The 22,101-nt window shown below is 51.0% G+C and overlaps 1 long non-coding RNA gene across 1 annotated transcript; it reads left to right on the forward strand.

The window, feature by feature from the left end:
• Positions 1–5,867: 5,867 nt before the first annotated feature.
• On the forward strand, positions 5,868–10,571 carry LOC129048028 (uncharacterized). Its single transcript, XR_008510028.1, has 2 exons — positions 5,868–6,058; positions 10,293–10,571. It is a non-coding gene; the product is annotated as an uncharacterized LOC129048028 (long non-coding RNA).
• Positions 10,572–22,101: the final 11,530 nt, after the last annotated feature.

Here is a 22,101-nt window from a genome sequence, read left to right on the forward strand (position 1 = left end):
ACACAGGAACAGAAAAGCAAACACCGCATGTTCTCACTCATAAGTGGGAGATGAACAATGAGAACGCATGGACACAGGGAGGGGAACATCACATACTGGGGCCTGTGGGGGGTGGGGGCCGAGGGGAGGGAGAGCATTAGGACAAATACCTAATGCAAGCAAGGCTTAAAAGCTAGATGACGGGTTGATAGGTGTCGCAAACCACCATGGCACATATATACCTATGTAACAAACCTGCACGTTCTGCAAATGTATCCAGAACTTAAAGTAAAATAAAATAAAATTAAAAATGTATGTTTGTGAAGCCTCAATGAGGAAGAAGTGCCTGGGGTACCGGTTCTGGTGGTGGCTGCTATGGTGGCCATGGTTCTTTTTCTAATCCTGGAGGCCCATCAGACATCTGACATCTCAGGTACCCTCATTCCCAGTCTCTGCTGTTCACCTCTGGGGTTCACCTCTGCTGCGTGGTTTGATACAGCAGCTTCGGTGAGTTGGACCCTGCCTCACATTTTACACAACAGTTGCGTTATCTTGCAACCTTGACGTTGGATTCGCCTGAGCAGAAACCCACATGGAGTACCACGATCAGGGAGGGATGTAGAGTGTGCGCCTCTCCCAAGGAGCAGCTCTGCCTCACAGCTCTGCCTTCTCTCTGGAAGTGTGTGGCTGGTGGGGCTTTTATGAAATATTCTCTCTACACAGGGAGTTCATTGATTTTTTTTTTTAAAGAGGAAAAAATTCTTCAAATACCTTTTTTTTTTTTTTTGAGACAGAGTCTCGCTCTGTTGCCCAGGCTGGAGTGCAGTGGCATGATCTTGGCTCACTGAAACCTCCACCTCCTGGGTTCAAGCGATTCTTATGCCTCAGCCTCCCCAGTAGCTAGGATTACAGGCACCTGCCACGACACCTGGCTAGTTTCTGTATTTTTAGTAAAGATGGGGTTTCACCATGTTGGCCAGGGTGGTCTCGAACTCCTGATCTCAGGTGATCCGCCCACCTTGGCCTCCCAAAGCGCTGGGATTACAGGTATGAGCCGTGTGCCCGGCTGTCAAACGCCTTTTCTAATAGGATGCTGATTTTGAGTATTTCCCCAGATACGGCAAGTTTATATAAAGTCAAGACTTCTGTTAAGAAGTGCTCATCTTCAAGCTGGGTGAGGTGGCTCACCCCTGTAATCCCAGCACTTTGGGAGGCCGAGGCGGGTAGATCATCTGCAGTCAGGAGTTTGAGACTAGCCTGGCCAACATGGTGAAACCCCATCTCCACTAAAAGTACAAAAATTAGCCGGGCGTGTGGGCGGGTACCTGTAATCCCAGCTGCTGGGGAGGCTGAGGCGGGAGAATTGCCTGAACCTGGGAGGCAGAGGTTGCAGTGAGCCGAGATTGCACCACTGCACTGCAGCCTGGGTGACAGAGTGAGACTCTGTCAGAAAGAGAGACAGAGAAAGAAAGGGAGAGAGAGAGAAAGGTAGGAAGGGAGGGAGGGAGGGAGGGAGGCAGGGAGGGAAAAAGAAAGAGAGAGAGAGAGAAGGGAGGAAGAGAGGGAAGGAGGAAGGAAGGAGCTCCCATCTTCATTTATCATGAAAAACGTGGCTATTGCTCACTTCTGCAGCTTGGGTGAAAAGAGGGGGCCAGGAGAGCAGGTTCTACAATTTTTCTTTAATCTGCTCCTTTAGCAAGTAAGTGTTGAGTTCCTGCAGTGTGCTTGGAGTATAAATTTGAAAAAGGCAGAAGCAGGCACCAGCCTGGGGGAACTCACAAGCTAGAGGAGAAACAGGTCATGAGTCCCCTTGTGACCCGCATGGGGGAGCATGAAGGTGGGGCTGCTTCACAGCCTCAGGGAGCTCATCCCTGGGAAGGGGAGGTCTGGCCAAGACCTGGAGGAGGAGGATTAGCCATGCAAAGAGGAGGGGAAGGGTGTTCTGGGCACAAGGAACAGCACATGCCAAGGCTTGGAGGTAAGAAAGAGCAGATCTGTCTGGGGACAGGAAGGACCAGTGTGGCTGGAAGGAGACACCCAGCCAGGGTGATGGGGCTCAAGGGAGACAGGAGGCAGAAGATGAAGGCGGGGTCAGGACTTGCAGAACTCTTGAGCCGAGCCCAGGAGTTTGGAGGCCACTGAGGAGGATTATGCAAAGAAATGACCCAATCTGAAATGCACTTAGAAAAGTCTCTCTGGGCCAGGCGCGATGGCTCACGCCTGTAATCCCAGCACTTTGGGAGGCCAAAGTGGGTGGGTCATGAGGTCAGGAGTTCAAGACCAGCCTGGCCAAGATGGTGAAACTGGCAAAGATGGTGAAACCCCGTATCTACTAAAAATACAAAAATTAGCCTGGCATGGTGGCGGGTGCCTGTGATCCCAGCTACTCGGGAGGCTGAAGCAGGAGAATTGCTTGAACCCGGGAGGCAGAGGTTGCAGTGAGCCAAGATCACGCCACCGCACTCTAGCCTGGGTGACAGAGTGAGACTCTGTCTCAAAAAAAAAAAAAAAAAGAAAAAGAAAAAGAAAAAAGGAAAAATCTTTCTGGAGAAGCCTTACCATTATAGATTAGCAGTTGAGAGTTGAGGCCAGGTGTGTTGGCTCATGCCTGTAATCCCAACACCTTGGGAGGCTGAAGTGGGAGGACTACTTGAGCCCAGGAGTTCGAGACCAGCCTAGGCAATAAAGTGAAACTCCATCTCAATTTAAAAAAAAGATCATAAGTTGAAAGTTCAGGTTCTGGCATCCCAAGGGCTTGAGTTCAAGTCCTGGTTCTGCCAGTAAGTGAATGATCTTGGGGAAATTGATCAAGTCTGCTGAGCCTCAGTTTCTCCAGCTGTAAGGTGGGGACAATAATGGTCTCTACTGCCAAGAGCCATGGGAGGAGTCAGTGAGACATTGCAGGAAGTGGATCCCTCAGAATGGCAGCTGTCAGGGGCAGGCTTTCCATCTGATTTATTCACTGCTGTATCTCCATACCTGGAAAATGATAGAAACTCCATAAAATATGTACCCAGTGAATGGAGAAATGGTTGTTGAGTGCATGATGGATTGGAGGGGCAAACAGGGATCCCTCTTGGCTCTGGAAGGCAAGAGGACAATGAATATAGCTAATTCAATAATCATGCAAGCTCAAGACACAAGGCGTTCAGCAATGTACATACATTAGTCCCCCGCAAACCCAACATCTCCCTCATTTACAAGTGAGGGCACTGAGGCTCAGAGGAGTTCAATGCATTGCCCAAAATCACCCAGCAAGAGAGCACTGAGCTTGGAATTTGCACCCAGCCCTTTGCCTCAGAAGCCTTTGAAGTAAACCACAATGCCAGGGGCCCCACTAATGCCATGCACTGCACTGGTTTTCCTGCTCTGTTGGCAGCTGCCTGCAGCTAAGGCGCCTGCAGGTGCAACATAGGAGGGGGCTGGTGGGCATAGAATTTAGTGGTCCCCAGAAAGGGCCTGGTCCCAGGGCTTTTGCATCCATCACCAGCTATTTATTGAGCACCTATGATGTGTGCCCTTTATAGCTACAAACTTGTGAGGTGGGGTGGGGGCTTGCAGGCTAGTAGAGGTGCCTGCCACCAAATTGAGAATTACTGGAGGGTGGAGGCACACGGACAGGGATAGACAGGCTGATGGCCAGTGGCAGCCATGGTGATTAAAACACAACTGGAGTCCCAGCTACTCAGGAAGTTGAGACACGAGGACTGCTTGACCCCAGGAGTTCAAGGCTGCAGTGAGCCATGATTGGGTCACTTCTCTCCAGGCTGGGCAACATAGCAAGACCCCATCTAAAAAAAATAAAATAAACTCAATAAACATTGGATGCTTCCTGTTTCCATTTCCATCACCCAGGTCCTGCTGCACCTGCCTCACCATGTCTCCAGGACCCTGCAGCTGGGCTCTTATTGGCTGTTCCCTGTCCCCATGCAGGTGCTATGAAAGCCTGACCTGATGGGTGGGGGAGGCTGCTTGAGGAAGTGACGGAGCATCAGTGATGCTCAGTGAGGGTTAAGTGGGTGGAGAGAGAGAGAGAGAGAGAGAGCAGGGCAGGGGAGGACCTACAGCTGCAAGGCCCAAGGCAGGAGGGAGCTGTGAATTGGGAGAGAGAATTCGTGATGAAGCTGGAGAGGAGGTGGGGCCGGTCCACAGGGCCCTGTGGGCCACGGGGAGAGATTTGGGTTTGATCCGAGGCCAGTGAGGGGTTGTATCCCAAGGTCAATGAGTCATGGAGGTTCTAAGCAAGGGAGGGGTGTGGCCTGGTGGGAGAGGCCCAAGGGGTGCAGGGAGGTAATGGACGGCAGTACCCAGGGCAGAGGTGGATGAGGACGGCACAGAGGCCAGGGACGGTGGGATGGAGAGAGGTGCATAAGAGGTAACTCGGACTGGCAGAAGCCCCCTCCTCTGCATGTCCCCAGCATCGAGGCCCAGGACCTCATGCTCAGACACCATTCCTCCCAGTCCTAGTGCTCCCAGAGACCATTCTGGAGCCTGCGGCAGGTTGCAAGGCTGGGACCCCTCATCTGGCAGAGCGGGCAGGAGTGAGAGCTGCAGCCTCCAGCCCTGGCTCCCCAGAGTGCCAATTCCGAAAATGACAAACGGAGAGCCAATAAGAAGGTTGGAAAATGGGCACCTCCGTGCCTCCCTGTGTCTATTGCAGGGTTTGGAAATAGCTGAGATGAGAAGAGAGCTGCTAGGAGGGGTGCCCGCTGGGCAGAGGAGAGGCCCAAAGCTGCTGCTGCTGCTGCTGCAGGAAGTAAGAGGATAGACTGGAGGGGAGGGGAGGAGAGGAAAGGAACAGCAGAAGACAGAAAGGACAAATGTCAAAATGGACGCACAAAAAAGACCAGCTGTGGTGTGTGGCCTAGGATTGTGGGAGGGGTGTGTGTGTGTGTGTGTGTGTGTGTGTGTGTGTGATGCGGGCTTTGAGGAGCAATTCAAAAGCCCCTGGCCCCTGAGCCCATCTGAACACCCCCCTTCTCTCTTCACCCTGCCAACCACCAAAAAAAAAGAGAGAGAGCGAGAGAGAAAGAAGGAAAACAAAATATCTACAGTTGTCGAGACAAGAGGAGAAAAATAGAGGCAAACATCCGTAATTTTCTCTGTGGGGCTTTGCGGTAATTGAGCCATTTGGATAAAAATAAAGGCAGCAGGCCCCTTAGGTAAGAAGAGCTTTTGCAATCTAAGAAGCTTGAATTATGCGTCTTGTGTCACTTGAAATCCCCCATTCTCCCCCTTCCTTGGGCGACCCAAACCACTTTCCCTTTTCTTATTATTTTTTTAAGTACCCTGTCAAAATGTCGACTGTAGAGTAGAGAATTTCAGCTGTCACAACTAATTTCAATTTTTCCACGTGCTTTCCCCCTTGGGGGGGGGCCCTGGCAGAGCCCCCTTTCCCTCCCTCTTGCATCTGCTCACTCTTTTTATTTCTCATTATTCTTATGATTTTAAAACCAGATTTACATCATCAGTGTGTTTGGGGAGTGTTTAAGGACTGTGGTTTGCTCCTGAGGAAGGCTGGGCCTGGCACTGTTGGTTTTTGGCTCCCGCCCTGCCTGCGCCCACTCCTGCACGCTCCCACCTCCACCCGCCTGAGCCCCCGGGACTCCCACCTCTCTCTTCCTGGTCCCGAGCTGCCAGCCCCCGTCGACCACCCACTAGGGAAAATCCAGACCTCAGAAGAGTCTTGAGGTTCTAGGAGAGCCGTGGGAACCATGTGCATTTCCCTACCAAAGGGAGGTTCTGGGGCAGGTGAGATCCAGAGGGGCAAGTGTCAGTGACTTCCCTCCCTCCCCACTCTCTCTGGCTTTTCCATCTTTTAAAAAATTGTTTAATTTGTTTGTGTAGAGACAAGATCTCACTCTATTGCCCAGGCAGGTCCTGAACTCCTGGACTCAAACAATCCTCCCGCCTCGGCCTCCCAAAGTGCTGGGATTACAGGCGTGAGCCACCGCGCCCAGCCTCAGCTGTTCTACCTTCTGCCTCATCCTTCTTGCCTCCTCAGTGCATTCACTCCATGGGCTTCAGTCCAGGGCCATCTCCTGTGAGCTGTCCCTGCCAAGCTGCTGGGCACACCAAGGTGAGTAAGACACAATCCTTGCCCCTGAGGAGACGACAACCTAGTGGGCTCCAGGAGACAAAAAAGCAGGCGGACGGTGCAGAGTATCTGATGATGTGCTGGTCAGCACTGTGCAAGCACAGGGGGGCACGGGGAGGGACGGGCCCTTCTAGCCCAGCTACTGAGAGGTCTTCTATGGGTTTTTTTTGTTTTTTTGTTTTTTGTTTTTGAGACGGAGTTTCACTCTTGTTGCCCAGGCTGGAGTGCAATGGCGCGATCTCAGCTCACTGCAACATCTGCCTCCTGAGTTCAAGCAATTAACTTGCCTCAGCCTCCGGAGTAGCTGGGATTACAGGCACCCGCCACCATGCCCGGCTGATGTTTGTATTTTTTGTAGAGAAGGGGTTTCACCATGTTGGCCAGGCTGGTCTCGAACTCCTGACCTCAGGTGATCCACCTTGGCCTCCCAAAGTGCTGGGATTACAAGCATGAGCCACCACACCCAGCCTCTGCCATGGTTTGAATGGGTCTCCTTCAAGATTCAGGTGTTGCCAATGTGGCAGTATCAGGAAGTGGGGCCATTAAGAGGTGACAAGGCCACGAGGGCTCCTCCCTTGTGAAAGGTATTGGGTGCCCTTCTGTAAAGGGGCTTGACAGAGGAGGATCCTGCCCTTTTGCCCTCCTGCCTTCTACCATGTAAGGATGAAGCAAGAAGGCCCTCACCAAGCTGGGCGCAGTAGCTCACACCTGTAGTTCCAGCACTTTGGGAGGCCGAGGCAGGAGGATCACTTGAGCCCAGGAGGTGGAGGCTGCAGTGAGCTGTGATTGCGCCGTGGCACTCCAGCCTGGGTAACAGAGAGAGACCCTGTCTCAAAAAAAAAAAAAAATCTTAAAAATTAGCTGAGCATAAGAGCAGCCAACTAAATGCCTGTAGTCCCAGTTACTCAGCAGGCTGAGGCAAGAAGAACGCTTGCGCCCAGGAGTTTGAGATCAGCCGGTCCACATTCTACACAGGTCTCTCGTGTAGAGACTCTATCTCTACACAAAATAAATATATATATTAAAAAAAAGAAGGCCCTCACCAGATGACAGCACCAGAACTTAGACTTCTCAGCCTCCAGAACTATGGAAAGTACATTTCTATGTTTTATATAAATTACCCAGTCTGAGGTATTTTGTTAGAGCTGCAGAAGCAGATGAAGATAAAGTCTTCACCGAGGAGTAGTGCCCCAGCTTTTCACAAGCAAATGGATGCTGTCTCTACTTAAAAAATACAAAAATTAGCCGGGTGTGGTGGCACACACCTGTAATCCCAGCTACTTGGGAGGCTGAGGCTGGAGAATCACTTGAACCCAGGCAGCAGAGGTTGCAGTGAGCCAAGATCGCGCCACTGCCCTCCAGCCTGTGCAACCGAGTGAGATCCTGTCTCCAAAAAAAGGGGGGGGTGTGCGGATTTGGACACAGACACACACATGGAGGCAGAACACTGTGTGGAGATGAAGGTAGAGCTCAGGGTGATGCCTTCACAAGTCAAGGAATGCCAAAGATGGCCAGCAAACCACCAGAAGCTTAGGGCTTGGGGAGAGGCAGGGAACAGACTCTCCCTCACAGACCTCAGAAGAAACCAACTCCACCGACACCTTGATCTCAGATCCTGTCAATCTCAGAACTGCAAGACAAGAAAGCTCTGCTGTTTAAGCCCCCGGCGGGTGTACTTTATGACAGCAGCCCTAGCAAACGAACACACGTGGAGACACGAAACAGCATGTCTGAGAATTGCTGTAATTGAGCAAGTCGGGTGCGTGGAGTTTGAAAGTGGCAGCAGTTGGGGTGGAGTATGTAGAATCAGGGACATTACCTGCAGGGCGGTGGAGAGTCGGGGAGGACATCCATGGAGGGATTTCTTTTTTTTTTTTTTTTTTTTTTGAGACAGAGTCTGGCTCTGTTGCCTAGCCAGGCTGGAGTGCTGTGGCGCAATCTCGGCTCACTGCAACCTCCACCTCCCAGGTTCAAACGATTCTCCTGCCTCAGCCTCCCGAGTAGCTGGGATTACAGGCACCTGCCACCACACCTGGGTAATTTATTGTATTTTTAGTAGAGACAGGGTTTTGCCATGTTGGCCAGGCTGGTCTTGAACTCCTGACCTCATGATCAGTCCCTCTCAGCCTCCCAAAGTGCTGGGATTACAGGCATGAGCCACCGCGCCCAGCCCATGCAGGGATTTCAAGCAGGAAAGAGATGGGATGAGATGCGCTTTGTTAAATGCACACCCTGGTTACAGAGAAAGCAGCAGAGGGGCTGAGACACCTTTCTCCTCCCATTCCTGGCTCCCCTTCCCACTCTCTCTCCTGCTCCTTCTAGCACTCTCTGGGGATGGGCCTGGCTTTACTCACCTGTGGGTTTTGGGGCCCAGGACAGGGCCTGCCCCTCATGGGCCTCCTTGACCAGTTTGTTGAGTGACAAAACGGGCCCATCAGCTCCTGGTTTCTCAGCTCTTTCTCCTTGGTTAACGGCCCTCATGGAGCACCCTGGCGTGCAGAAAACGGGATCGAGGACTGAAGGAGGAGCTGCGGGCAGGTGGCAGGAGCCAGAGGTACCAGCGCCTCGCCCTGAGAAGCCACTGGATTTTTTTTTGTTTGTTTGCTTGTTTTATTTGGTTGGTTTGATTTGAGACAGAGTCTCACTCTGTCACCCAGGCTAGAGTATAGTGGCACAATCTTGGCTCACTGAAACCTTTGCCTCCCAGTTTCCAGCAATTCTCCTGCCTCAGGCTCCTGAGTAGCTGGGATTACAGGCATGCACCACCACACCCAGCTAATTTTTGTATTTTTAGTAGAGGCGGTGTTTCACCATGTTGGCCAGGCTGGTCTCGAACTCCTGACCTCAGGCCTGCTTCAGCCTCCCAAAGTGCTGGGAGTACAGGTGTGAGCCACCACGCTCGGCCAGCAAGTGCTGTTTAAATGAGGAGGTGAGCGACAACACGTCCACACTGGGACAGAGGCGGAAGGAGAAGCAGTCACCTTGGGGCTGCCATCACCAAACAAGGGCTCCCATGGACGAGGTAGAGAACTGGGCCCCTGCTTCTCAATGTACATCCTCCTTGGTCCAAGTGGGTTCTCCGTGAGATCGGCTTGGCTGTCTCCTATTGTAGCAGGATGAGCTGCGGACAAAATCCCTCAGACACCGGGTTAAAGAAGGAAGTGGCTTTACTATCTTGCCCTGCTTTCTTCCCCTGCCCCTGCCGTTCCTGGGAGAGAGAAGGGACAGGCTTAGAAAAGGCCAGGACTCTTCTCTAGGAGTGGAGGAGTCTGACCAGTGAGTGACATTACCTGGGAGGAGTCAGGCTGGGTCACTCCTGTGTCCCCAGTGTCTGCCATAAACCCACACTGCGAATGGTCCAATTGCCATCTGCCAGGCCCTGCCCCCAGGGCTCTGTATGGATTCTCACATCAGCACTGTGTGATAGGTACTTTATTGTCCCCATTTTACAGAAGGGAAAACTGTGGCACAGAGTGGTCACCTGACCTGCCCAAAATCCCAGTGCTGGTAAGAGGCAGAGTTGAGGATACAACCCAGGAAGTTTGGATCTGACCTCCTCACTCTGAAAACATACATGCTGCCCCCATGAGGGCCCCAATGGGCATTTAATACCTATCTATCCAATTCAGCACTCACTTCCAGAGAGGCAGCGTAGCCCAGTGGTTAAGGGCATGCTCTCCGGAGTCAGAGAGCCTGAAGCTGAATTCCAAAACTACCCCCTCCCAGCTGGGCCACTGAACTTCTCCAAGCCTCAGTTTCCTCACCTGCAAAATCGAAATATTAGGTTGGTGCAAAAGTAATTCTGGGTTTTGTCATTACTTGTAATGCTAATGGTTGGCCGGGCGCGGTGGCTCATGCCTGTAATCCCAGCACTTTGGGAGGCCGAGGTGGGCAGATCAGTTGAGCTCAGGAGTTCAAGACCAGCTTGAGCAACATGGCGAAGCCCCGTCTGTACAAAAAATACAAAAATTTGCTGGTCATGATGGCACGTGTCTGTAGTCCCAGCTACTCAGGAGGCTGAGGCAGGAGAATCAATTGTTTGGGCCTGGGAAGAGGAGATTGCAGTGAGCCAAGATCATGCCATCACACTCCAGCCAGGGCAACAGGAGTGAAGCCCTGTCTCAAAGAAAAAAAAAAAAAAGAAAGAAATACTAATGATTCCTACCAGTGGCGAGTCCTGGCTGCTTTTCACCAAAAGGTCTCCTTTTCCTCCCAGGTACACAACTAGACTGCATTTCCCAGGATCCCTTGCAAGCAGGTACGGCCATGCGGCTGAGTTCTGGCCAATGAAAGATAAGGAGGAAGTGATGTCACCACTTCTGGTCCTGGCTCCTAAAACATCCTGCACCATCCTTCATGCTCTGGACCCTGGGTGCATGCATGACTTCGTGGAGCAGATCCCATACCCAACTCTTCTCCTCATACTGGACTGTGATGTGAGCAGGAAACAAGCTCTTACTGTGAGATTACTTGCATTAAACCAGGTTAGCCTAAAGCTGCCTCCTTACGTATTTTAAGTTCAGCCTAAAGGTTTCTCTGTACGTCATAAAGTATAACCTAAATGGAATTATAAACAGACAGTAGCCTACACTTGTACCAATCACCAAGTTTTGGCCAATCAAATGTACCCACTGTTCAAACCATGTTCAAATAAGGCAAACACCGAGCTATAACCAATCTGGCATTTTCTTGGCCTCCCAAAGTGCTGGGATTACAGGCATGAGCCACCATGGCTGGCCTGTCTCTATAAATTTTATAACTCCAAAGACCTCATGTGAGTGAGGTCATAGTATTTGTCATTTTATGTGTGACTTATTTCATTTAGTATAATGTCTTCAAGGTTCATGTGTCAGAATTTCCTTCCTTTTTAAGGCCGAAAATCATATTCCATTGTATGGATGGACCACATATCATTCATCCATTCATCCATTCATCCATCAGTGAACACTGGGTGGCTTCCACCTTTTTGCTACGTGAGTCATACTGCTATGGACATAGGCATACACCTACAGAAGATGGCTTTTGATGCCATGACTGAGATACTGAAAAAAAAAAACAACTTTTTTTTTTTTTTGAAACAGAGTCTTGCTCTGCCACCCAGGCTGGAGTGCAGTGGTGCGATCTCGGTTCATTGCAACCTCTGCCTCCTGAGTTCAAGTGCTTCTCCTGCCTCAGCGTCCCTAGTAGCTGGGATTACAGGTGCCCACCACCATGCCCAGCTAATTTTTGTATTTTTAGTAGATACAGGGTTCTGCCATGTTGGCCAGGGTAGTCTTGAACTCCTGACCTCGTGATCCGCCTGCCTTGGCCTCCCAAAGTGCTGAGATTACAGGTGTGAGCCACCGTGCCTGGCCAAAAACAAAATTTTTTTAAGAAGCTGACATTTTTGAAAATTTGAGACAGGGTCTCACTCTGTCACCCAAGCTTGAGTGCAACGATCATGGCTCACTGCAGCCTTGACCTCCTGGGCTCGAGCAATCCTCCTGCTTCAGCCTCCTGAGGAGCTGGGAATACAAGTGTGTTCCACCACGCCCAACTAATTTTTTGTGTTTTATGTAGAGATGAAGTTTTGCTGTGTTGCCCAGGCTAGTCTCAAACTCCTGGGCTCAAGTGATCCTCCTACCTCAGCCCCCCAAAGTGCTGGGATGTGAGCCACTGTGCCTGGCCAGAAGCTGATATTTGAAGTCAATGTCATAAAAAGAGGGCAAACCAGGAATTCCCCTGACTGGTTTCTTGCTGGGGAGAAGCCTGGGGGAGCCATTGGTTGGCAGAGATCTTACCATCTCTTGCACAGATGAGGAAATGAGGCACAAAGAGGAAGGACAAGCAACATGGTGAAAGTCAAACTGCCCAGAAGTGGAGGAGAGAGGATTTGAACCCAGGGCCGCTCTGTGAGGCTGTGCCATCCAGCCACCTGGCCACTGTGTTCATCCCCTTCTTATTTTTATTTATTTTTTTTTTTGAGGTGGAGTTTTACTCTGTCGCCCAGGCTGGAGTGCAGTGGTGCGATCTCGGCTCACTGCAAACTCTGCCTCCCAGGTTCAAACCGTTCTCCTGCCTCAGCCTCCTGAGTAGCTGGGATTACAGGTGTATGCCATCATGCCCGGCTAATTTTTGTATTTTTAGTAGAGATGGGGGTCTCATCATGTTGGCCAGGCTGGTCTTGAACTCCTGACCTCAGGTGATCTGCCCACCTCGGCCTCCCAAAGTGCTGGGATTATGGCATGAGCCACCACGCCCGGTCTTGTTCATCCCTTCTTTCAGGCAGATGGCACAGGTTTCTGGCTCACGCTGGTGCCAGCTCAGCGACAGCCCTGTCAGTGACCCGAAGCCATCATGGAGAGGGCGGTTCCTCAGTGCCTGATGGCCGGCTGTGGGAGTCTGAAACCTATTTTGTTCATTATGAATGAAAAGCAGATGTGATTTTAAATGTCATGCTTTGGCTGCTAGTGCCGGGTGGAGCAGGGCCCTGGCGAGCAGTCACACCAGATAAAACATATTATTTAGGAGTGATTGGAAGGCAGACAAGCTGAAACATTGTGCACGAAAGGGCTACCGCAATTCGCTCATGAGCATCACAATCACTTTCCCTGGGCTCGTAGGTGGATTCACATTTAGGGCAATTTCCCTCACGGTAGCTCAGCTCCGTGAGTGGGCTTGGGCTTGAGGACAAGCGATTTCCCAGCCGAATGACTTCCAGCCTCCACATAGAGCACGGGGCTCAGTGGGGCATGCCTTCCCTGAATCAAATCCATGCTGCCCATTGAGATATGATCTCAGAAGTAGCTCCTCGGCTCTCAAGACTCACGAGAAGGGTGGGCCAAGCCCTGACCCCATGGCTGAGCACCTGCTGTATACCATAACCAGCAGGCCGGGCCCAGGATCGGTAAAGCAGGAAACAGGCCTAGAGAGGTTAAGGTGTGCATCCAAAGTCACACAGCTCTTCCCCAAGGAGCTCCTAAATGTTAGGAAGGCATGGCTGTCTAGCAGGTGCAATTTTTTGTGGTATTGGTGCCACTTGCACAGAAATTTAGACAGAGGAGGCAGTGTAGCACCGTCCAGATGATGGCATTTAGGGGATTCTCCAGCCCTCTGAAGCCAAATCCTAGGAGGGCTCCTCAGACCCGTGCATAAGAACTCTGAACGTAAGGTCTGGGGCATCACCACAGGCTGCGGATCCCTGCGGGGGGAGTGGAACGTCTTTTTCACACTGGGGTTGGAGGCGGGGCTGAGGCTGCAGCTACAGCGAGGAGGAAGGCCACGGAGGCCAAGAGCCACTAGCCAGAGTATTTCATGACAAGAGACCAACAGGAGCCAGTGTTTAGAGACTGAAGTTCTGGAATGGGAACCCTGGCCCCAACTCCAGACACAGGGCAATGAGGCATCTGGGATTTACTGAACACCCAGCAGGTACAAGACCCTTGGGGTTTAGCGGGAGGGAGCTGTGGGACAATGATGACAGATCACTACCCGGGGCTCTCCAAGCACCCAGCGCTGTTCCGAGCCCTTGGGGAGACTCACTCTCTGTGGGTAGCGTGTTCCTTAGCATACGCCGACTACCTTAGCAAGTGTTAAAAGAAAAACTTTAGCCGAATTAGGTTTACAAGAGTTCAGCTGGGTGCAGTGACTCACACCCGTAATCCCAGCACTTTGGGAGGCCGAGGCGGGAGCATCACTTGAGGTCAGGAGTTTGAGACCAGCCTGGCCAACATGGTGAAACCCCGTCTCTACTAAAAATACAAAAAATTAGCCAGGCATGGTGGCGAATGCCTGTAATCCCAGCTACTTGGGAGCCTGAGGCAGGAGAATGACTTGAACCCGGGAGGCTATGGTTGCAGTGAGCTGAGATCATACTGCTGCACTTCAGCCTGGGTGACAGAGCGAGACTCCATCTCAAAAAAAAAAAAAAAAAAAGCAACTCATCTTGAAAAAACCAGAAAATTTTTTCAGCACTTTCACCTGGAAGGCATTGGCGGGAGATAAAAATGGGAACTGTTGAGTTTCTATAATTATTCATCTGGTGTAGAAGCTGGCGCTGCTGTTGAGGTGCCTTCCTGCTCAGAGATAAAGCCAAGGCCACGTCAGATAAACCAGAGAATAGATGGATAGACTTGCCTTCTTTGTAGGCATTAAATGTGGAGACCTCCAGAGAGAAGGAGAGGTTGTGTGGGCTGGGCTGTCTCAGAGAAGTCTGCATTTATTTACTTATACATTTATTTATTCACATGTGAAACAGTCAAGCACCTACTTCATCCTTTGCTGAAAAGAATTTTTTTCTTTTTTTTTTTTTTTTTGAGACGGAGTTTTGCTCTGTTGCCCAGGCTGGAGTACAATGGCATGATCTCGGCTCACGGCAACCTCTGCCTCCCAGGTTCAAGCGATTCTTCTGCCTCAGCCTCCCGAGTAGCTGGGATTACAGGCATGCACCACCACGTCCAGCTAATTTTGTATTTTTAGTAGAGACGGGGGTTTCTTCATGTTGGTCAGGCTGGTCTTGAACTCCCGACCTCAGGTGATCATCCACCCATCTCAGCCTCCCAAAGTGCTGGGATTACAGGCCTGAGCCACCACGCCCAGCCTGCTGAAAATAATTTACGGAGCACTTACGGAGAGTCGGGTGTCACAACTACAGAGGTTAACAAGACAGGCAGAGAACTGCCAGCTGGATGCTAGAGGCAGGACTGTTAGCTGGGCACCAGGAGGGTCCCCAGGAATGGAAGCCCCCACTCCTGTCCCACCAGGAGGCTCTGGTTTGGTAGGGGAGACAGACATGGGGCGAATATGCAAAGCATATCCTGGAATGTGACCTTGGTCTGCTTCCTGCTTTCTGCTTAGGCAGGGATTGGAATAGATGCTGACCGGCCGTGGATGGGAAAAGGGAGGCCCCAGGATGTGCTGGTGGACCGCCTGGTTCTTGAGCGTTGATACATGTCACAGGGCCAGGTGTAAAGGCTCATGCCTGTAATCCCAGCACTTTGGGAGGCCAAGGCTGGTGGATCACTTAAGCCCAGGAGTTTGAGACCAGCCGGGGCAACATGGTGAAACCCCATCTCTACAAAAAATATGAAAATTCGGCTGGGCGCTGTGGCTCAAGCCTGTAATCCCAGCACTTTGGGAGGCCGAGGCGGGTGGATCATGAGGTCAGGAGTTCGAGACCAGCCTGGCCAACATGGTGAAACCCTGTCTCTACTAAAGATACAAAAAATTAACCTGGTGTCGTGGCACGCACCTGTAATCCTAGCTACTTGGGAGGCTGAGGCAGGAGAATTGCTTGAACCTGGGAGGCGGAGGTTGCAGTGAGCCAAGATAGTGCCATTGCACTCCAGCTCGGGCGACAGGGCAAGACTCCATCTAAAAAAAAAAAAAAAAAAAAAATTTGAAAATTAGCTGGTTGTGGTGGCAGGCACCTGTAATCCCAGCTATTCGGTGTTGGGGATGGGGGCTGAGGAAGGAGCATCTCTTGAGCCCAGGAAGTTGAGGCTGCAGTGAGCCAAGACACCACCACTGCACTCTAGCCTGGGTGACAGAGCAAGACCTTGCCTCAAAAAAAAAAAAAGATGTCACAAAACCACTCTGACCTGAGTCCGGAGACTTCTCTCCTATCTGGGTTTCTGGGGCCTCTTGTTGTCCCCAGAGAAGTTCAAAGGCAACACTGGGCTCCGTGGAGGCAGGGGATGCAGGGTTCAAACCCTGACCTCATCCCTGTGCAGCCTCTGTTTCACCCAACCCTACCCGCTTAGCCACCTCCGGAGGTTATCCACAAGATAGGTCCCATGCCTGCCCTGGGGGCTTCCTTCCCTTCTCTGCCTGGGGCAGGCATGCGTGGCCCACATGAGGGGCCAGCCCGAAATGCCAGCAAATTAGTGCCCCAGGAGTGACCCTCAATCAGTGAGAGGGAGGAGGTGGGCAGTTCTTAGGGGTGCCCCCACACAGTAGCTCAGAGGTCTCCCACAAAAACTGAGCCCTAGTTGCACCCTGTTCCAAGGACTATTGTAGCAACCGTTTTACTATGCCTGCGGATTTACAGATCCGAAATTCAGACCGAGCACACAGGGGAACGCTTGGCTCTGCCCCGCAGTGTCTGAGAATCCAGCTGGGAATACTGGAATGGTTGGGGGGCAACTTCAATGCCTAGAGATAAAAAAACCCTGTGGTGGCATCTTTCCCTGAATGCCAGGCACTGAGCTGGGATGGTCTGAAGCCTCAGCTCAGCTGGGCAGATGACTGAAGTGCCTACACATGGCCTCGTCACGTAGCTTGGGCTTCCTCACTGCGTGGCGGCCTCCAGTAGTCAGATTTCCAATACGGCAGCTCAGGGGTCCCAGCGGACAAGGCAGGAAGCTGCACTGCCTTTTATGACCTCATCGGGGATGGAAGTTACACACTGTCACGTTTGCTTTGCTATATTGGCTGAAGTTGTCACAAGTCCACCCAGATTCAATGGAAGGGGGTGTAGACTCTACCTCTTCATGGGAATTTGTGGCCATTTTAAAACTTCCCCCACCCCAGCTGCTGGCAGGGCATTCTCGATTGGCTCTCCTCGCCTCCTGGTCTCTCTGCCACTCACCCACACTGCCTGCACCCAGGTGTTTGTCTCAGCCACTCACTAACTGTAAGTCCCTAACCTCTCCCAGCCTCGGTTTCCTTAGCTATAAAATAAAATGGGGATACTAATGGTCCTGCCTCCCAGCGTCAGTGTGAGGAGTAACGAAGATGCGCGCATGCAGTGTTTGTAGCTGAGTGCTTAGCATAGAGATTAGCTTTTTTTTTTTTTTTTTTTTTAGACAGAATCTTGCTCTGTTGCCCAAGCAGGCTGGAGTTCAGTGGTGGGATCTTGGCTCACTGCAAACTCCACCTTCTGGGTTCAAGCGATTCTCCTACCTCAGCCTCCGGAGCAGCTGGGACTATGGTGTGCACTACCAAGCCCCGCCAATTTTTGTATTTTTGGTAGAGATGGGGTTTCACCATGTTGGTCAGGCTGGTCTCGAACTCCTGACCTCAGGTGATTCGCCCGCCTTGGCCTTCCGAAGTGCTGGGATTCCAGGCGTGAGTCACCATGCCCGGCTGGAGGTTTGCCATTTTTATGAACTATATCCTCATGATTGTGGGTAAAGCCAGCTCTTGCATCCAGTAACCTCACTCCGAAAAGTTGGTGGTGCCTCACTCACAGTCCTGGGTCCCAAACCTCTCTTGTGCAGGCTGCCCACTCCCTTGAGGATGACAGCAACCCAGAGGGCAGCTAAGGTTACTGTTTAGGAATTTGGCAGGTGTGAGCAATTGCATTTTCAAATAACTGCAACAGCATCTCCCTCCTATCCCACGGGCTTACCCACAAGGTGACTGATGCTCTTGCCATGAAAAAGCAATGTCTGTGTCCCCTCCTCTTGAATCAGAATGGGCTTTTGTTGTCTGTTGCAACCAGTACAGGAAGACAGAGGTGATTTCCCAAGCAACATCCAAGAGGCAGGCAGTGTCTACCTTGCTGGCCAGACTACCTCTCTTGAAGAAGCCTCGAGCCACCATGCGAGCTGTCCAAGGCCCTGAGGCTGCTGTGTGGTGAGGCCACAGAAAGAGGACCTGACATTCATAAAGACAGACAGAGGCTCACTTAGCCCCCGGGGGTCCCAGACGCCCCGCCAACAGCAGCTTCGGCCCACCCCTGCTATTCCAGCTCCAGTTATCTGATTGTAGCCCCACACACGAGATGCTCCCTTGCCAGAAACACCCAGCTAAGCTCTCCCAAATTCCTCACCCACAAAGTAAGCACAATAGAGTGCTTGTTTTATGGTGCTAACGTTTGGGGTAATTTATTACTTAGTAAGAGTAACCAGCTGGGTGCGGTGGCTCACACCTATAATCCCAGCACTTTAGGAGGACGAGGCAGGCGGATCACCTGAGATCAGGAGCTTGAGACCAGCCTGGTCAACATGGCGAAACCCCTGTCTCTAATAAAAATACAAAAATTAGCCAGGCGTGGTGATGGGTGCCTGTAATCCCAGCTACTCTGGAGGCTGAGGCTGGAAAATCGCTTGAACCCAGGAGGCAGAGTTTGCAGCGAGCCAAGATGACGCCACTGAACTCCAGCCTGTGTGACAGAGTGAGACTCCATCTCAAAAAAAAAAAAAAAAAAAAAGTAACCAGAGCACCAATTTAGGAACCATCCTGTAGCAGGTAGCAGTGTAACTGGGCAACAAAATCTGTTCCCACTTAGCTTGCCGCTCTCTCTCCTGAGCCAGTCATGCCTGCAGGAACATCTCAAAGGTCACCCTCCCATGCCAGCCTGGCACCTCAATGCTGTATGTTTCCTAAAAGCACAGCTTTGAAGCCACCAAAGGGGTAAAGTGTGGTGGATTGGCAAAGTGCAGGGCTCATGCCTGTAATCCCAGTGCTTTGGGAAGCCAAGGCTGGAGGATCGCCTTGAGTTCCTCCAGGCGATCAAGAGATGAGACCAGGAGTTCAAGACCAGCCTGGGCAACATAGCGAGATCCTCTTCTATTTTAATTTTTAAAATTTTTACGTGTGCTGGGTTATCTGACACTTCTGTGACCTCCTAGTGAGAACTAAACACCAGGGATCAGCAACCTGGACCCCTTCACAAAGGTTTCCAAAGGGAATCCTTTGGCCCCATGGCACTTCTATTTATTTATTTAGAGATGGAGTCTTGCTCTGTTGCCCAGGCTGGAGTGCAGAGGCTCACTGCAACCTCCGCCTCCCAAGCTCAAGCAATTCTCCTGCCTCAGCCTCCGAGTAGCTGGGATTACAGGCGCGTGCCACCATGTCCAACTAATTTTTGTATTTTTAGTAGAGATGGTGTTTCACCATGTTGGCCAGGCTGGTCTCAAACTCCTGACATCAAGTGATCTGCCTGCCTTGGCCTCCCAAAGTGCTGGGATTACACATGTGAGCCACCATGCCAGCCTCCATGGCACTTCTGTGACATTGATGGGGAAAGTGCAGCAGAACTAGGCATGGCAGAATCCCTCTTGCCTCTCTTGAAGGATGGTGATAACTGTCTGGGCCCTGGTAGGGTATGATCTGCCTTCATGGCCCCTCCACCTACTCTGAAAATCCTCAGGCGGAGGCCGGGCACGGTGGTTCTTGCCTAAAATCCCAGTACTTCGGGAGGCTGGGGTGGGAGAATCGCTTGAGTACAGGAGTTTGAGGCCAGCCTGGACAACATGGGGAAACCCTGTCGCTACAAAAAAATACGATACTAGCTGGGTGTGGTGGTGCACGCCTGTAATTCCAGCTACTCAGGAGGCTGATGCAGGAGGATTGCTGTAGCCCAGAAGGTTGAGGGCACAATGAGCCGAGATCACGCCACTGCACTCCAGCCTAGGTCCACAGAGTGAGGAAAAAAAAAAAACAAAAACCTGGCCCAGCTGGGATGGGAGTGCCCTCCTGCTGAAGGCAGGAGTCAGGCTGAGGCAGCAACAGGAAGAGCAAGATAGAAGCTGCCTGGCCTCACTGTGGTCTCTGCCACTGAGTGGAAATATTTCCAGTTTGGTGGCTTAGTCCTTGCGTCGCAGCCCTTGACCCTGTTGGTGATACCAGTTCTCAAGCTGGTCTCAAACTCCTGAGCTAAAGCGATCCCCCAGCCTTGGCCTCCCAAAGTGCTAGGATTACAACCGTGAGCCACTGCTCCCAGTCCTGCCCCTACATATTATATACTGTATTTATACAGCAACATTAAACTAGAAAAAAGAAAATGCTATTAAGAAAATTGTCTGGGGATGGGCGCGGTGGCTTACACCTGTAATCCCAGCACTTTGGGAGGCCGAAGTGGGCGGATCACCTGACATCAGGAGTTTGAGACCAGCCTGGCCAACATGGGGAAATGCTGTCTCTACTAAAAATACAAAAATTAGCTGAGCGAGGTGGCGGGTGCCTGTAATCCCAGCTACTCGTGACACTGAGGCAGGAGAATCGCTTGAACCCGGGAGGCGGAGGTTGCAGTGAGCTGAGATCGTGCCATTGCTCTCCAGCCTGGGCGACAAGAGCAAAACTCCACCTTAAAAAGAAAATCATGGGCAGGCACGGTGGCTCACACCTGTATTCCCAGCACTTTGGGAGGCTGAGTCAGGCAGATCACCTGAGGCCGGGAGTTCGAGACCAGCCTGGCCAACATGGTGAAACCCCCGTCTCTACTAAAAAACACAAAAATTAGCAGGGCTTGGTGGTACAGACCTGTAATCTCAGCTACTCAGGAGGCTGAGGCAGAATAATCACTTGAACCAGGGAGGCGGCGGTTTCAGTGAGCCAAGATTGTGCCACTGCACTCCAGCCTGGGCGACAGAGTGAAACTCTGTCAAAAAAAGAAGGAGAAAGGAAGGAAGCAAGGAAGGAAGGAAGGAAGGAAGGAAAGAAAAAGGGAGAGAAAGAAAGAGAGAGAAAAAATATAAAATCATCTGGGCACAGTGGCTCATGCCTGTAATCCCAGCCCTTTAGGAGTCTGAGGTGGGTGGATTGCTTGAGCCCAGGAGTTCAAGATCAGCCTGGGCAACATGGTGAAATCCCATCTCTACAAAAAATACAAAAATTAGTGTGGTGATGCGAGCCTGTAGTCCCAGCTACTCGGGAGGCTGAGGCAGGAGGATCAACCACCTGAGCCTGGGAGGTGGAGGTTGCAGTGAGCCGTGATTGGGCCACTGCACTCCAGCCTGGGTGACAGAGCAAGACACTGTCTCAAAAAAAAGAGAAAGAAAATCATGAGGAAGAGAAAATATATTTACTATCCATTAAATGGAATCGGATCATCATAAAGGTCTTCATCCTTGTCTTCACATTGAGTAGGCTAAGGAGGAGGGGAGGAAGGAAAGGGTTGCTCTGGTTGTCTCCTGGGTGGCAGAGGTGAAAGAAACTCTGCATCCATGTGGACCTGTGCAGTTCAACCCGTGGTGTTCAAGGCTAAGCTATTTTCACCCAGCTTTTGTATCCTCATTATGAACTAAAGATTAAGCTCTTTTTAAAAATGGATGTTTAGGCTGGGCACAGTGGCTCATGCCTGTAATGCTAGCACTTTTGGAGGCTGAGGTGGGTGAATTGCCTGAGCTCAGGAGTTTCAGACCAGCCTGGGCAACATGGTGAAACCGCATCTCTACTAAAAATACAAAAAATTAGCTGGGAGTGGTGGCACCCGCCTGTAGTCCCAGCTACTCAGGAGGCTGAGGCAGGAGGATCTCTTGAACCCGGGAGGCGGAGGTTGCAGTGAACCGAGATCACGCCACTGCACTCCAGCCTGGGCAATGGAGCCAGACTCTGTCTCCAAAAAAAAAGAAAAAAAAAGATTTTTAATCACATAAATAATGTACAAAATATTACTACTTCTTTAAAAAAATTTTAAACATGATTTTAAACTTTAAAAAAAGACATTTTAAACATTTAAACATGACAGTCCTGTGACTGTCTGTTTTGCTCACTGTCTCATCCCCACATCCATTCCCAGCTCTCCAGAGGTTCTCTCTGTTATTTTGTGGCAGCTGCCTCGGGCATTTTTCTACGTATTTGCATGCATATACACTTATCCTTTGAAGTAAACAGTGTGGTTTGTGTGCATTTGATTTGTTTTCACACAAAGGGATCAGATGGATCATATCATTCTACATCTTGCTTTTTTTAACTCAGTAACACATCTTGTAATTTACCAATGCCAGCAGGAAAAGGAGGGAAGGACCTCAGATCTGGAAGCTGGGCAGACAAACCTCAGGGGTGAAGGCCCGCATTGGACAAACTACTCATTGGTCACTGGATACTTGTCTTCAGGACACTCCCCTGTGCTCTCCAGAGGCTTATCTGGTTTATCTCTCTTTTTTTTCCTTTTTTTTTTTTCACCTTTACCACTTCTTCCAGGATAGTTTATCTTGGCAAACAAACCACAATCCGTTCTCCGCCTGAAACATCCACAAGTCTCAGGTTCTAACATATGAAAACAGGTCAGGCACAGTGGCAGATGCCTGTAATCCCAGCACTTTGGGAGGCCAAGGTGGGCAGATCACTTGAGGTCAGGAGTTCGAGACCAGCCTGGC

The sequence above is a fragment of the Pongo abelii genome, chromosome 13, assembly GCF_028885655.2.
Source record: "Pongo abelii isolate AG06213 chromosome 13, NHGRI_mPonAbe1-v2.0_pri, whole genome shotgun sequence".
NCBI classification, from domain to species: domain Eukaryota; kingdom Metazoa; phylum Chordata; class Mammalia; order Primates; family Hominidae; genus Pongo; species Pongo abelii.